Below are 17,078 nucleotides of genomic sequence, written 5' to 3' on the forward strand. Positions count from 1 at the left end.
AAATAATCCCCTTTTAAAGACTTCAAAGTCTTTTCTAAAAAAGAAAACTTTTTTAATCTTTTCCCCCTCTACGAAATTAATTTCACAATCTTAAGGTTACTTAAGCCTCCAGTTTGGTTGGCATCTGGAAAACTGATTAGCTGCAATAACTCCGAATATGAGGGGAATCAAAATCTAACTTTCCATTCAAAACTATGGAGGGTGGGGAAGGAATAGTGTAGAGCTGTGGAAGAGTAATGATTAATAACACCAGAAGCCACCCATCTGGAAGCAGCCTACATCTAATATTCTAGACACTGCCCAAGAATGGTACAGCATCCTATTCTAACACTTTGGCTTCGTCTAGTCTAGGGCCTAAGCAGATTTGCTGGAAAAAGAATATTGTATTATGCAGAATGGTCCAGGCACATAGAAATATTTCTTGGGTCTTTGTAGCACTGCTAGTCTTGTTGTGACTTTCTCTTAAGGACTGTGCAGCAACCACAAGTTTTGCCTTGTACTTGTAGCATTTGGAAACAACCTAATCTGCTCTGTGTCATTCCGATTCAATTGGTTATTCAGATCCATATCCAATCTGTCAAATCCAAAAATCTGTTTGGCCCCCATTGACTCTAATTGGGAATCTAAAAATGACTATACAATGGTACCTCTAGTTAAGAACTTAATTTGTTCCAGAGGTCCGTTCTTAACTAGAGGCGTGCTTTTGCTAATGGGGCCTCTTGCTGCCGCTGCACCGCTGGCACACAATTTCTGTCCTCATCCTGGGGCAAAGTTCTCAACTTGAGGTAACTCTTCCAGGTTAGCGGAGTTTGTAACCTGAACTGTTTGAAACCTGAGGCATTTGTAACTCGAGGTACCACTGTAATCTGTTTCATTTTCACATAAGTGGATGAAATTTGCAGGCAAAGGAGCACTTTGGAGTGGATTAAACCAGCCAACTTACAGGTAGATCCATCTGTGGGTGGGTGGGTGTGCATGTAGCCTTTAAAGTTTACATTTTTAAAAGATAATTTTCAGCCAGAGTTAGATGCAGGCATGAACACTCTTTCTGAAGTGATGAAGACAGTCATATGCCAGATAGGTGCAGTTGTTCTCTCACAAGATGTCAGAGAAGGCAATGAGGGGCATGTCAGGAGTGAAACAGGGAGACTTCGGACATGCTAGATCAAAAGTCCATCCATTCTATTAAGCATGCTCTCAGAATAGGATGAACAAGATGAAAAGTATGTCACTCCTAGAGCTGGAAGACTAATTTTCCTTTCAAAACCTCTAGTTTTGTAAAAGGTCAAAACCAGGGAAAGCAAAGTCTTTATTATTTTTACCCCACTGGTGAGAGTCTGACAAGGTTTTGCATGTGGTGTTTCAACTGCCCCATCAGATCCCTTCTGGTAAAACTGCTCAGCCCACGTGTAAACATAGCAAGGCAGAGAGAAAGATAAACAAAGACAGGCAGGTAATTTATTTTAAAGTGTGGTCAGGAAACAGAGAAAGGGTTAGAAGAAGCAAGAAAAAAAATGTATTATATTTTCTCCCTTTTTAAAACTTCCTTCCCCATGACCTGTTTTCTGGAGTAACCCTGCTCCTCACAATCTCCTCTGCTCCAGTGTAAACACTGCTCAGAAGAATACACAGTTATATCCAGTGCACAAATGGGGGTGGGGGTTCCTGACATATTTTTATCAAGAGGGCACATGGAGGGGTGTGGGTGGAAAAGGCACCTCTATTTTGTGAGTGTTGGGTATTTTTCCCCAGTGATGGTTTTGTACTTTCCCCCCTCATAACAATTCCCTGTTCGGATCTTGTGTGTGTTGTGTGTTGTTGTTTTTAAATCCCTTGCCCCTTTGAAAGCTGACATCGTGTGCCTGTTTCGTAACTTACGGTTTTTATATGGTTTTACATTTCATGAGGGGGAAATTATAAGAAAGAAGTTGAAACAAACAAAAAACCTTCTTAGCGTTATGAAGCACATTAAAAACCAAGGTCTAGTTGTCCTCTTTTCTTTTTTTAACTCCTTTTTCGTGCATTTTAAGATTTGCAGTGATAGCTGCTTGCCTCAAGCCTCAATACAACCCATAATGGCAGCCCAGATGCATTTGCTCATGGAGCAGATTGTCAGTGCTAGCAAGTGAGCTAGCTAGCCCTTTGACAGCCAATAAAATGCTTTGCAGTCACAAACAATGAGAACACAGAATGCTGGTTGGTTGGCTCCTTTCCCAAGCTACATGGAATCAGGGAATGCTGTTTACTGGCCACATGGGGGAAGTGGAGAGGGAGAATTTTCCAGTGGAGAAGACAACAGGGTCTTGATCGTGCTTCAGCATTTGCTTGCTGCATCCTCAGATAAGGACATGTGCAGCACAACATGTGTGCTGGCCAGCATCCAGACCACACTAGGAAGTTTTGGAATACGTCCCAGATTTCAAACCTCAGAAGGAGATGACTGGAAAGAATGTGTTGCGGGTCTTCTAAGAACTAAAGCTAAGGGAGGAGGGGAAAGCTATTCAAACCAAGAGAAAATGTGTAAATGGTGCATGAAAACAACAGTTTAATAAACTTGTGGCAATAAACTGTCAGTAGGACAAGAAAATGTTTTTTTCGGTATTGCAGAAATTATCGCATAATGTGCTATGTCCGATGTAGAAAACCGGCTTTATAGAAATGAAGTTCTGGCATGCCCTCATAGGGGGGGGGGAATGGCTCATCTCGGATGCATTTTGGCACAGTCTTCAAAGACCTTTGAGCCAATATGCTAGTGGTTAAGATTTCAAACATGCTGTTGATAGTTTTCAACCACTCAGGGAAAATTCAGTCAGAGTGAATACAAAACTGGAAGTAAATTCGCCTTTCCCTCAATTAGGCAAAATTGTGCTTTTAGTATAGATTTTTACCATCATTTTCTGAGGTACAAAAGTCTCAATAATGGGTGAATACCAGGTTTTGGTTTTTTTAATGGGAAGTATTCACCCCTCAAGCATACCAACCATTGCAAACTAAAACGAAGAAAGTTTCAAAGTAAATATATAGCTGCTACAGGGGGTCTGCATAGATCCAGGATGCAAGCACAGGTAGCCAGGTGTTCAAGCCTGGAGCCAGGAGCACTCGGGTCAAAACCTACCTCAGCCCCAAACTTTCAGGTTAGCCTTTAGAATCACTCTGTTTCACTTCTTCAGCCCATACACTGGAATCAATTGCCTTGGAAAGTAGTCAGCTACTCTTCCATTTCCAGCAGTGGCAGGATGTTCATCTATCAGGAATGCTATAGCAGTAGATGTCCTGTTGGCCTTCACAACTCTGTGGTTTTATGAAAACTAAGGCATTAGCAGAGAATAGTTACTAGCAACACTTACAATTTCATGTCATTGTCAAACAGCATGGATGAAACAACAGATCCCTGAAGCACAACTTTCATACGCAAAAAAATTGCATCTCTGCATGACCTTCTGGAAACAGATATCATGATAGGAGTATAATGCCCCAATTCCCAGCTGGTCCAGTAAGATAGATACTGTTACTGATGGTGCCACAAACAACCAGGTTAATAGAATCTCTGTTCACGGAAGTATATTTCTGATGCTACGGGATAACAGGGAGTATTTAACAGAGAGTATGGTCATGGCAACCCTTTCTGTTGCCTGGAATTGTACCATTGAAATCTATAGCACAAGTTTTGCATCCTTACATCAGAGCCGATGGTGTATTTCTTCTGCTCCTGTCGCAATTCCATCAGTTCCAAAGAGCATTGGTTTTAGAAAGCAGAGAACTACCTGAAAACCGAGCACACACACAGCCCACAGTGATATTGCAATGGTGATAAAGGACTCCTGGACAGTTAAGTCCAAACAAAGGTGACTATGGGGTGTGGCGCTCAACTTGCTTCAGGCCAAAGGAGCCGCCGTTTGTCCATAGACAGCTTTCCAGGTCATGTGGCCAGCATGACTTAACCACTTCTGGGGCAACGGAACACCATGATGGAAACCAGAGTGCACGGAAATGCCGTTTACCTTCCCACCGCAATGGTACCTATTTATCTACATGCACTGACATGCTTTCGAACTGCTAGGTTGGCAGAAACTGGGACAGACCAACAGGCGCTAACTACCGTTGTGCAGATTCAAACTGCCAACCTTCCAGTCACCAAGTTCAATAGGACCAGTGGTTTAGACCACAGAGCCACCCACCTCCCCTTTTGCATTGGTGATATTGTGATTCAAAACTACTGCAAATAAAAGGAAAGCTCTGCAATTAAACGAAACAGAAATAGTTGGGTTTCTGTATTAACAAAATCTGGAGAGGGGAGGATTACATGTTTGTCCTTGAACCTCCAGCCCAAATGATATAACAAAACATGTGCAGCACATTTGCCAGTGAAACAAATGGGAGCTGAGAAGAGGATAATGAGGCAGCATTAACCTATTAAAACCATTATGTTTGCACTGCTTTTACAATTACAGCAAAGTAAATTGATTTCAAACACAAATCACTTTTTTTGGCATTTGTTTATTTTTTGTATAAATGGTTATTGCACTGCGGTCTGAGATTTGCAGTGTTAACAGCATTCAAATAATGAACACTGGCATAGCAATTAATTGGGCTTAGAAGGAAAACAAAACTTGTGGGCTTTCATTGAAACCAGTAATATTTATTAGCTGAGAGAGAGCATTTGCCACACCCATCTCCATAATAATTTTTCCTTCTCTTGCAAAGTCAGGGAGCAATAAGGCAGAGTAGCTGTGGCAAGGGCCATCACGATGCAAATGGTAAGAGAAAAAGCAGTCAGTGCCTCAGTCAAGAAAACAGCAACAAAATTGAAAGCCCTCTTAAGGCATTCAACCCTCACACCAGGATCTCTTGGACAATAACTCCCAACAGCACTTGCCAGCATAGCCAACAACCGATGATGATGGGAGTCCTCAACATCAAGAGCGTTCCACATTGGCTCCTTCTACCTCGTGCAATGAATGGAGAGTAGCGGCAGCGAACTTTGTTCTTTCAAATTGCAGTGGCACACTGCGAGGCCAAAATTTTACACACACACACACACACACACACACACCCTCTTGCCTTCCATCCTGCTCAATTCACTATGTCATACAGTCATACCTCATGTTACATTTGCTTCATGTTACGTTCTTTCAGGTTACGTCCCGCAGCAACCCAGAAGTACCAGAAAGGGTTACCTCCGGGTTTTGCCGCTCGCGCATGCGCAGAAGCGCTAAATTGGCGCATGCACACGAGCACTAAATTGCGCCACGCACCTGTGCAGATACAGCGCTTCAGGTTGCGCTCTTTTCCTATTGGGAACGGGCCTCCGGAATGGATCCCATTCGCAACCAGAGGTACCACTGCAGTTGCAATGCCCTGCAGTGTCCTCTAGGCTCAACACCCAGTACAGTGGTACCTTGGTTCCTGAACGGCTTAGCTGACAAACAAATTGGCTCCCAAATGCACCAACCCAGAAGTAAGTGTTCTGGTTTGCAAACATTTTTTGGAAGCCGAACGTCCGTTTCAGCTGTCGACATTGTTTCCACGGCCAATCAGCCAATCAGAAGCCATGCCTTGGCTTTAAAATGTTTTGGAAGTCGAACGGATGTGCAGAACGGATTGAGTTCTAGAACCAAGATACCACTGTATGCCAGAACTGGTTGCAGTGCCCTAAATCCACCTCTGAGATCAGGGATGAGCCTGTTAGCCTCACCCTCTTCATTGTGTTCTTGTCACCAGCTCTGTTATCTGCACGATTTAAAAGCCAAGTACAGAAGGCAGCTTGTTTCATAAGTTCCCTTCCCAACATGTGGAAGGTAATGAAGAAATGGTGTCATGTTGCTTTTTGATAGCCAAGTCAGGCAGGCTGGATCAGTGCAGCTGGTAATTCCAAAATGCTGCACCAGGTTAACGTGCCTTTCCTGGAGTTAACTTTCATCCTCCTATCTTTTAGAGTGGTGCATCAGGAAACAAACTTAATGTAGGAGGAAGCACAATGCATTCAAGAAAGAAGTCTCAACAAAGTAAGTATTCAAGCAGTGTTAAAACAAAAGGCATCTAACTATACATTATGTTTGAAATCTGTACACACAAACACAGAGACAGATCAGTTGGACTGCAGTGGACTTTGATGTCAGTACAACAAATATTAAAAGCTCAACCAGCATCTAATATCTGTATTAAATCAAACAATGGGAGATGCTGTGTTTGATTAGCTGACAAAGTGGCATTTGTCAATATACATTTTGCAAGCAACCACAATAGCAAAAAAAAAAGGTTATGGAAAGAATGGATGCTGTGCCATTTGTGAAAAAGATTTTCCGTTGAATAATTTTACAGAAAGAGAAATAATCAAACAGAAAGCAAATTAGTACAGGGACATAATGTGCTTCCTTTGATCTTTCTGTTGATCTTGAATTGTCATTGCAAAGGGTGCTGCTTAAGGAATATAAATGGAAATGACCTCTGTGTCACAAAGGTAAATATTAGAGATTCAAATTAGCAAGAAGAAAAACATCTTATCATTGGAGAGGGGAGGGCTAAAGAGATGCTGCAGAATTAGTTCTGTTCTCCATTAAAAATATTACTTGAGATACCTTGGTAAAGACTACATAAAAAAACAGACTTTTCCCTTTTTTATTATTCATCTTCATTGATTTTATCCATTGTATGCTTTTTATAATTTCTTTTTATGTCGACAGCTTGTAGAGTTAGTAAATTAAGCAGTATATAAATACCTTAAACAATGTTAATTAAATTAGAACTATGGTAGAATTTAGGCAATAGGTTTATTTGAAAATGAAGTATACATTGTAATACTGAAGTGGACACAAGGATCATGCAGGTGTTCTGTATAGATCCTCAGCTCCCATAGATGTTGATATCTTGATCCCAGATACACTCAGTTATAAGCGAGAGGCTTCAGGCATTCTAAACAAGGGCAGGTAGAAGAAGCACAAATGAATACAAAATGTCTGTAGAATGAATGAATTTAAAATGTCCTCCACAGGCTGCCTCCTCAATCGAAGTACCTGCATGAGCTGTAGAGTATTTATTGGCATCCGTGTGATAAGTTAGCATGTGCTCAAAGTCCCTTTGATTTCAACAGAGCTTACATCTGAGCAAGTTGTTTAGTGTGGCTCTTGATTTATTTATTTTATTTTATTTATTGAATTAATATACCCTCCTGTACCTGGAGGTCTCAGGGCAGTTTGCAGAAAAGAACACAGTATATAAAATAAAATAAAAAACAATAACCAAATAGCATCCCCTCCAAAAGAGCCACATTTTAAAAGGGTATGGGATGTCAATCAGATCAGCCAAAGGCCTGGTTAAAAAGGAACCTTTTTGCCTGGTGCCTAAAGGTGTATAATGAAGGCGCCAGGCCACCTTCCCTGGGGAGAGCATTCCACAGATGGGGAGCCACTGCAGAGAAGGCCCATTCTCGTGTTGCCACCCTCTGGACCTCTCAAGGAGGAGACACACAAAGAAGGGCCTCAGAAGGCAGCACATATCAAGAGCAAAATGCTTTGAGCGTATTTTAAACAACCAAGTGGTATATATATATATTATGAAATAAATTAATTAACAAATTGCGGCAAAACATTTAAGGGACCAGCTGATGCTTAATAGGTGTTAAGTAGGTCTTTATGTTATAGAGATTGTGAGAGGAATTCTGTTAAGTTGTGGGCGAACATATCAGGTGACACAGAGATTCTTCAAACAGCTCTTGTTTATTCACAGGCCAGGACAGAACTGAACTGAAGGGTTCAGTCAGCTTGCTTATATAGAGCTCCAGTACAACGTAACTGTAGCAACTTTCTAAAACTATCCAATCACTGAATGTCACTTTTGATCCTTCATTTGCATACAAACTATCCAATCACTGAACGTCACTTTCGATCCTTCATTTGCCTATCTACAGTTTCCCCCTGCTGGCCCAGGGTGAGAACTTCAGTACATAACAAATTCAATGTTGCATAAAGGCAATTGCTCCATCAGGTTTTTCTGCTTACTGGGAACTATCTCCCCTTCCCGGCCCTCACATGCTGTTCCAGGGGTTGTCCTGCCCCCCCTCCTAACACTGTAGTGGGGCAGGGGAGGAGAGCAGGGGAAGTCTTGTTTCACAAGTGGAAGTCCTTGCACGGGGCTTCTGCTGACAGTCCTCATTAGCTGAATCCAGCTCATCGACTTGGGTTGTGGAAGAAAGTTTCAGTTATGTTGCACTCATAAACAGTAACTTGTCTTTATTATTTATACCTGACCAATGGAGGAGGGAGGGAAAGGGGAATCACAGTATAACAACAAGAGGACATAGACATAGATAAACTTTATTTGCATTAGCCAACGGCCATAGCAACATAAAACAAGCACTGTATACAATTAAAAAGACAACAATGGGTAAAAAGGACAATCAAATGATCAAGATTTGATTCCCATATTTGTATAAATTAACTATCCCAAAATACATTATGTGCCTTCACATACAGTGCCACTGTATTCTGCTCTGGTCAGACCTCACCTGGAGTACTGTGTCCAGTTCTGGGCACCACAGTTCAAGAAGGACACTGACAAACTGGAACGTGTCCAGAGGAGGGCAACCAAAATGGTCAAAGGCCTGGAAATGATGCCTTATGAGGAACAGCTAAGGGAGCTGGGTATGTTTAGCCTGGAGAAGAGGAGGTTAAGGGGTGATATGATAGCCATGTTCAAATATATAAAAGGATGTCACATAGAGGAGGGAGAAAGGTTGTTTTCTGCTGCTCCAGAGAAGTGGACACGGAGCAATGGATCCAAACTACAAGAAAGAAGATTCCACCTAAACATTAGGAAGAACTTCCTGACAGTGGAATTTGCTGCCAAGGAGTGTGGTGGAGTCTCCTACTTTGGAGGTCTTTAAGCAGAGGCTTGACAACCATATGTCAGGAGTGCTCTGATGGTGTTTCTTGCTTGGCAGGGGGTTGGACTCGATGGCCCTTGTGGTCTCTTCCAATTCTATGATTCTATGATTCTATGACATTGGCCAGATTGGATGTGATGCCCTCTGCCGTACTTGAGGGCAGACTCCAAAAGATTCCAACTGAGAAACGACTCTGCCCCTGTGGAGATGGCAATCTGGAAACAGTGGCTCATGTGCTCCTGTCCTGTCCCCTTTACAAAGACCTGAGGAATGAGATCATCACCCCACTCCTACTTACCATCCCAGGCCACCCATCTGCGGCCACATTGCTCTTTCTGTTATCAGATCAACAAGAGGACACTGTTTTGAAACAGATAAAAAAAAACATATGCAAATCAAAGCAGTATCAAAACCAAAGGAAGCAACATAAAGACAGCAGAAATCTTCAGTTATAAATGGTCTGATGGGGTGGAAATCTGTCCAGGACCCATCTAAAAACCAGAAGAGCAGGAGGTCAAACCCGTTCTGTAGCTCTCCTGCACACTGAGTCGAAGCAGAGAACACCTGGGAGATGGCAGCTCAGTCTCCATGAGCAGGAAGTTCCAGTCTCGGCGGAGTCCTAGCTTGTGAAACCTTCCTGAATTCTCTCATCTATCTACAACATTTTATGCATCAACACTAAATCATGGGAAGAGACACAGCTCCCAAGATGGAGGCTTCAGGAGGCTGGGGAAAAACTGGGCAGAAGATCAGTTTAAGCCAATGACATCTATTTTAGGGCAAGGGGTCAAAACCAGATCCAGCAGTCCCAGGGCTGGTCCAAGACATTTTACCGACTGAGGCAAAGAGCAAGATTATCACACACACACACACACACACTATGCCACCCTACATCTGCCAGTTGAATCTCACTTCAGCACTGTCAATGGAATTATATTCACCCCAGACCTGAGAGCAGTGGCACAGAGCAGCCTGCAAGGCATACACAGTTCTATCCTCCAACATCCCACTGCTATTCCCTATCTGCCCCCCTGCCACCTGAGGCAGCCACCCCACTCTGCCTAATGATAGGGCTGGCTCTTCTCTGCATCTCTAGAAAGAGTGCCAGGAAAGCCCGTTTTGTTTAAGACAAAAGTCTGGGACTCCACAGCAGAAGAATTGCTTCCCGTTTTCGAATATTGAGCTTCATTCATCATGAGTGCAGGAGATCACCATCCATTTGCAAGTAATCCTCTCTTTGAATTGATACGTTCCTCTAAACAGAAAGAAAGAAAAGCAATCCATCAAACATTTAGTGATTGACTGTCAAATGAATTAGTAATTCCGGCAATAAAAAGGCTGACACAACATGTGCTGCTTTACCAGTGCACGTCTGTTCTGGGATTCTGAGCATTGTAACAAGCTCGGAAAGCCATGCCTTCCTTTTGGAACATTATCACAGAGCTTTCAATTGCAAACATTCCAGAACTGATCCCCCTGCCCAATGTCATGCCAGCTATGATTATAAGCATTTGCATGGCAGCTTGGTTTAAAGAAGAAAAAGTGTGCTGTCTAGGGCCAAAAATGAGTAATTGAGAAGCGTAGCCAAAAGGATATATTGGAAGTTATCTAGTTCAGTATTGTTGCACACCTTACTCTGCTTTCCCAAGTGCTAGAAAGTTCCATGGACAATGTCACTGTGTTCAGTTTCCTTTGGATGGGAGAGATCACTAGAGCAGAGGTCATCAAACTAAGGCCCGCGGGCCATATACGGCCCACTGGGCTCATTAATCCGGCCCGCAAAGCTTGCGCACGGAGACTGACTTCCGTGATGCAGCACAGCTTCTGATTGGCTGCAGGAAGCTCCTGCAGCCAGCCAAAAGCCACGGATGCCTCTGGGCGGGCAGCAACGCTGGAACGGCTTCCGATTGGCTGCAGGCGTGAGTGGCATAGGCAGGGAGGGCTTTCAGGAGGGGGGTGCTTTTGGGTCCGGACCCCTACAATGTCTGAGGGACAGTGGACCAGCCCCCTGCTGGAAAAGTTTGCTGACCCCTGCACTAGAGACTAAGGTCTCATGATTGTTATACCACCATAACAGCCTTGGGGAATCCAAGGATATATAGTTTGTTAAGGTGATGTGAGAGGTCCACACCCTTAACAAACTAAAGTTCCCCAAGATTCTCAATTTCAACTCACTTCAGGTAGAAAAAAAAGAGGCGATGTTTTCTTTCCCTCTTGTCTTCTAAAATTGCTGTTTATCTCACAAACACCTGCCTTCTCCTCACCTGGAGAGTTGTCACTTTCTACAAGCTCTGATGGGTATCTCATTCCAACACACGGAGAGATTCACCAGCTATCAAGAAATCATCTTCTCTCCATTAGCCCCCATTGATGAAACATCAACTATCCATTCTGGGCTATTAACCAGTAAATCTGCCTAACAAAGAAACCATCAAGATCAGCAGTCAATCATGTTATTTGTTCCTAAGCTATATTGTGCATAATATCATAATTCTGCTCTGGTCAGACCTCACCTGGAGTACTGTGTCCAGTTCTGGGCACCACAATTCAAGAAGGACACTGACAAACTGGAACGTGTCCAGAGGAGGGCAACCAAAATGGTCAAAGGCCTGGAAACAATGCCTTATGAGGAACGGCTAAGGGAGCTGGGCATGTTTAGCCTGAAGAAGAGGAGGTTAAGGGGTGATATGATAGCCATGTTCAAATATATAAAAGGATGTCACATAGAGGAGGGAGAAAGGTTGTTTTCTGCTGCTCCAGAGAAGCGGACACGGAGCAATGGATCCAAACTACAAGAAAGAAGATTCCACCTAAACATTAGGAAGAACTTCCTGACAGTAAGAGCTGTTTGACAGTGGAATTTGCTGCCAAGGAGTGTGGTGGAGTCTCCTACTTTGGAGGTCTTTAAGCAGAGGCTTGACAACCATATGTCAGGAGTGCTCTGATGGTGTTTCCTGCTTGGCAGGGGGTTGGACTCGATGGCCCCTGTGGTCTCTTCCAACTCTATGATTCTATGATTCTATAATTGATTTACTCATGAAAGGGTGGCTGCAAAGCAACTGGTGATACTTGGTGATGCCTGTACATTTCAGTTCTTCAGAAGGTGTCTAATTATACATTCTAAGCTCCTTGCAGCAGACAAAACTCTTCTTTTTTGTTTACCGGTATTTCACATGTGCTGTGTGCAGATCTGGAATTCCTGAAAGCATCTTTGAAACACAAGATTTTAATGACTTAAAACATGACATCCACAACAAACTGAAACAGTATAACAACATGATGTAAGTTTGACTGCTACTGAAGAATATTTGTGCATGGAATTGTGCCTTCTTCATGCCTTGTCATTTATTTAATATTTAGGGTAGGGGGGGGAGTACATGGCTGGCACTGCAATGTTCTGAGAGCTTAGCTTTCTGATTATTGTGAATAATTCTCCAGCTAAACTTCTATCTAGAAGGGTCATCTGATGGGAGTCAGCAAGTTGACAAAATATCTCCAGTGTTTCTTTAATGGCTTTGGGTGGTTCCCTGAGCAGGAATTCCGCAACAGTGTTTCAGACCAAAGCTTTGAGTTTGAGAGGGTGTGTGTGTGCGCACATATTGAGGGTGGTAGAGTGCTTTGCAGATGAAATGAGCAAATAAGAATAGAGAGAGAGGGACAGTATATCATGAAAAATAAAAATAAGTGGAGGCCCTGAGCTAGGAGACCTTGGGAGGCCCAAATTTAATAGCATCATCACAAGAAACAAAATTTCATTCTCTTCTGTATCTATACAAGTAGAACATTGCTGGAAATTTTAGCATTGATAAAAAGATTGTTTATTACTTTTAATAAGTTTTTAAAAATATGGAATTAATGAAGACATTCACACACAGCATATTGTAGTTGTTAATAGTTCACATTTGGAAGCAATAGGATGAATAAAAATGGACTCCTCTTGGAATAAAAAAATGTCCAGACCAAAAGATATGGTTTTAAAGCTTTATTAACAGAACTTGTTCCAAAACAGACACAAAAACAATCAATCCAGATAGTTGCATAACATCATGAGCATATTCAGCATCTTAGAAGTACAGTGGTACCTCAGGTTATAGATACTTCAGGTTATGCGATTTTGGGTTGCGCACTGCGCTGAACCCGAAAGTACCGGAACGGGTTACTTCTGGGTTTCGTGCAGGCGCAGAAGCACCAAATCGCGACCCATGCATGTGCAGACGTGGCGCTGCGGGTTAAGAACACTGCGAGTTGCAAATGTGCCTCCCACACGGATCATGTTCGCAACCTGAGGTTCCACTGTGCTAAATTACTACAAACAGAACTGAAATCTAAGATCTTTCTCTACACAGACTTCATTAGCCTGCATTCTAGCCTGAAGCTACTTTCTCCTTGAGAGAGATCATTAGTACATGTTTCTTCTAAGGTGGCTGAGAACAAAGACAACACCCTCAAAATGGAAATTTGCAACTGAATACCCCCTTCCATGTGATGTAAGTTAGATACCATGTGAGAGCTAGCACAGGCACATTCTTAGTTAATTATCAACTTGTTAGGTGCTCAGAGAGCTTAACACAGCTTCAACAGAATTTTCTATGTTCCCTTTAGCCATTCACCTACAGAGTCATTTTCCATTTCAATGTACAACTAAACATTTATACTTAACAGAACATTCATAGGGGAATCATAGCTATGTTTTAACATTGCATTATATACAAAGTCAGAACAGTTTCTTTCAAGCTCTTTTGGATGTGAATTTATCAATTATATCATTAAAATCAGTAAGTCACAGTTTATCATTTTCCATGCAGAGAATGCTTTGATCAGACAGCCAATCTTGGAACGGTGTTGATCACAGATCATTCTTTATTCTTTTTAATCTAGAAAAGTATCTTTCACCAGTAAACTTTGTAACCATTAAACAAATTTGGGTTAATGATGGTAAATAGATTTCCTAATAAACAAATAAATAATATTTATTTGAAAGCCTGTTTATTTTAATGGGGCTTACTCGCAAGCAAGGAGGTGGGGGTCAGAGTTGCTGAATGAGGCATGGACTTGCAACTAGGAAACCAGTAATAAAAAAGAAGGAAAATGAAGGCTGGTGGCATTCAAGTCTCTGAAAACATCGCACACTTCTAACTTCAGCATTTAATATCACAGGACTGGAACAATAATCCTTTTGTTACATGCTTTATCAGGTCGTGAGATTTCTCGGTGCATTCTGTTGTGTTGACCCACCCAAATACATGCCACACTGAATACGTTTCTTGTCTACACCAGGATGCTGTAAGAGAACACAGTTTTCATCCGGAGTATATTATTATTCAGACCTGTTCTGATGGGACCGAAGCAATGACAGGCAAAAGGAATATCTTCAATGCTAGGCTTAATGTCCTATGTAAGAATTATTGCGTTTAGCCAGCTCGGTATAAAACGGACATATTGCATTATTCAATGAGACAGCACTAGCTGCAAAGAAATTACTCCTTCTCCATTGCTGAAAAGAGGCAAATTTTATCAAGCCAAGGGCACTCAGTTTGACAATTTGTGGGGCCATTTGTTCTGCAGACCAGCGGCTCCTCTCTGCACCTTGGTTAAGACGGCTGTCAAAAAGAGAGAGAGAGAGAACATTTATGATTTTGTGCTCTGCGTTCTGAACTCAGAAGTGAGATCTTTACCATTGTGGGAAGCAGCTCAGTCCAGACTCTGCTTTTCAACCAAACAGTAGCCTTGCAACGGAGGATGCCTTGGTTAAGCAGACTCCATTTGTTGCTAAAAACCAGGAATTAATTCCTTTTTTAACACACACACACACGTAACCTGTTAGTGAGAAAACTAAGCATATGTGAAATACGAGTTGGTGTGCTTTTCTTTTTAAAAAATAAAAATACATGACATTTTTGTTACGTTCTCTTCAAATCATGTGACTGCTTTAAAAGAACTAATTAGTTAAAAGGTATGTGAATGAATGAACATAAGAAGCTGCCATATACCGACCACCAGTGGTCAGAGAGCCAGTGTGGTGTAGTGGTTAAGAGCGGTAGTCTCGTAATCTGGGGAACCGGGTTCGCGTCCCCGCTCTTCCACATGCAGCTGCTGGGTGACCTTGGGCTAGTCACACTTCTCTGAAGTCTCTCAGCCTCACTCACCGCACAGAGTGTTTGTTGGGGAGGAAGGGAAAGGAGAATGTGAGCCGCTTTGAGACTCCTTAGGGTAGTGATAAAGCAGGGTATCAAATCTAAACTCTTCTTCTTCTTCTTCTACCAGTCCCATCTACACTAGTGGCCAAAATTGTGAAAACCTTTTGGGAAAAGTGTATTTCTGAAGTTTGATGACTCATAACACCACTTTTCTTTGGAGCAATGCCATAAAATTATATATCAATGGAAAGATAATTTAATGAAGAATGTAATGCAACAAAGCTTGTTCAATTATCTGTATTCTCTCAAAAGCTATAGCCAAATAACCAGAAAAAGGAAGCACAACTTGCTTAGGTTAATATTCAGTGGCTTTCCTTGATTTGAATGTAGCAAACAAGCATGAGTGTTTAGAGAGCCAATTCAGGTGTTATGAGGCATCAAACCTAGGAAATTAACTTTTTTCAAAAGGTTTCCACAATTTTGGCCACTAGTGTAGTTTGGTACTGTCCACACACTGACTGGCAAAAGCCTTCTAGGGTTTCAGACAAGAGTCTTACCTAGAGATGCAGTGGATTGAACCATGGACACAGAACCTGGCTTCTGAGGTTAAAAAGCCACCCATTATTATTTGAAAGATGCAGAAAAATCCATGCACCGCAATCCAGGAAGGGAGATCCAGACAGGCAGCTGATATAGACACGCTTATCTTCATCACAAAGCTCATCCAGGAACACTCAATGGACATAATGGCTGGTGCATATAATGATGTGAGTCTTTAGCCATGTGCAAGGTATGAAATCTTCGAATTACTGCCTACCACATCATTGTTTGGACAGTACTAAAATTATTTGGAAGTTCCCTGATCAGCATTTACGGGACTGCCTCTCCTGGTATGCCCCGCAGAGGACCTTAAGGTCCATGAATAACCATAGTTTAGAGGTCCCGGGCCCTAAGGAAGTCAGACTATCCTCCACCAGGGCCAGGGCCTTTTCAGTGATGGCTCCAACCTGGTGGAATGCTCTGTCCCATGAGACTAGGGCCCTTCAGGATTTAACCTCCTTCTGCTGGGCCTGTAAGACAGAGCTATTCCGCCTGGCCTTTAATTTGAATTCAGCCTGATCTTTTATTTCCCTTCCCTTCTCTCCCCCTCCCCTTTTATGTAGATTACCCACTTTGAGACCCCATAGCTAATTCTCCTCGCTGGTCCAAGTAGGACTAATTCAGCCAGCTAGCCCTGGTGATTATCTAATGCTTATTGGATGGATTTCCCCCAAATTGACTTTTGAACTTTGAATTTTATTGTTATTCATGCTTTTTATACTGTATTTTATGCTGCTTCTACAGTATTACAATTAAGTGTTTAAAATTTGTTGTTAGCTGCCCTGGGCCCGGTTTTTTGAACCGGGAAGGACGGGGTATAAATAAACATTTATTTATTTATTTATTTATTTATTTATTTTTCTGACTTATTCGGTGGTGTTTGCACTCATGAAACTAAGTTTCACTATTCGCTCTGTAACTCCAGTGTAATTGGTAGCGATATATTTATCAGTCTTCCTAATTCTACACTGCCAGAAACGCCACGCATAACAAGAAGAAAATACATAGATGTTTCTCATATATTTCAGGCAAAGTGAACGCTATTGAATTTCAGGCTCACATTGGAACCATTTGCCCTGTTTGCTGTGTGCTCCAGATTTTTGCCGTGATAATACAAAATTGAATTCTATAAGCTGTCAGAGACTTCTATGAAAGGTTTGGCAGCTTATTATCACAGGACCTCCTCTGCCTTCCACACTTGCAAGAGGCAGCTTGGCTACTTGCGATAAACACATCAGTTGGCCATTTCTGATGAAGTTTTCAGCAGAGTAGCCGCTCGCCAAGTTTCAGAAATAAGATGCTTACTTGGAGAAATTAGGCTGTTTTATTGATCTGGGTTTCCAGGCAAAAGTACATTTACATTTGATGAATACTTTCCCACTCTATTCCATGTCAGCACTATGGGGAGATAAGTGCAGGCGCTGTCCCCTAGCTATGGGAAGTTGTCGAGACAATTGCCT

The sequence above is a fragment of the Podarcis vaucheri genome (genome assembly GCF_965113315.1).
Source record: "Podarcis vaucheri genome assembly, chromosome: 3".
Classification (NCBI taxonomy): Eukaryota; Metazoa; Chordata; class Lepidosauria; order Squamata; family Lacertidae; genus Podarcis; species Podarcis vaucheri.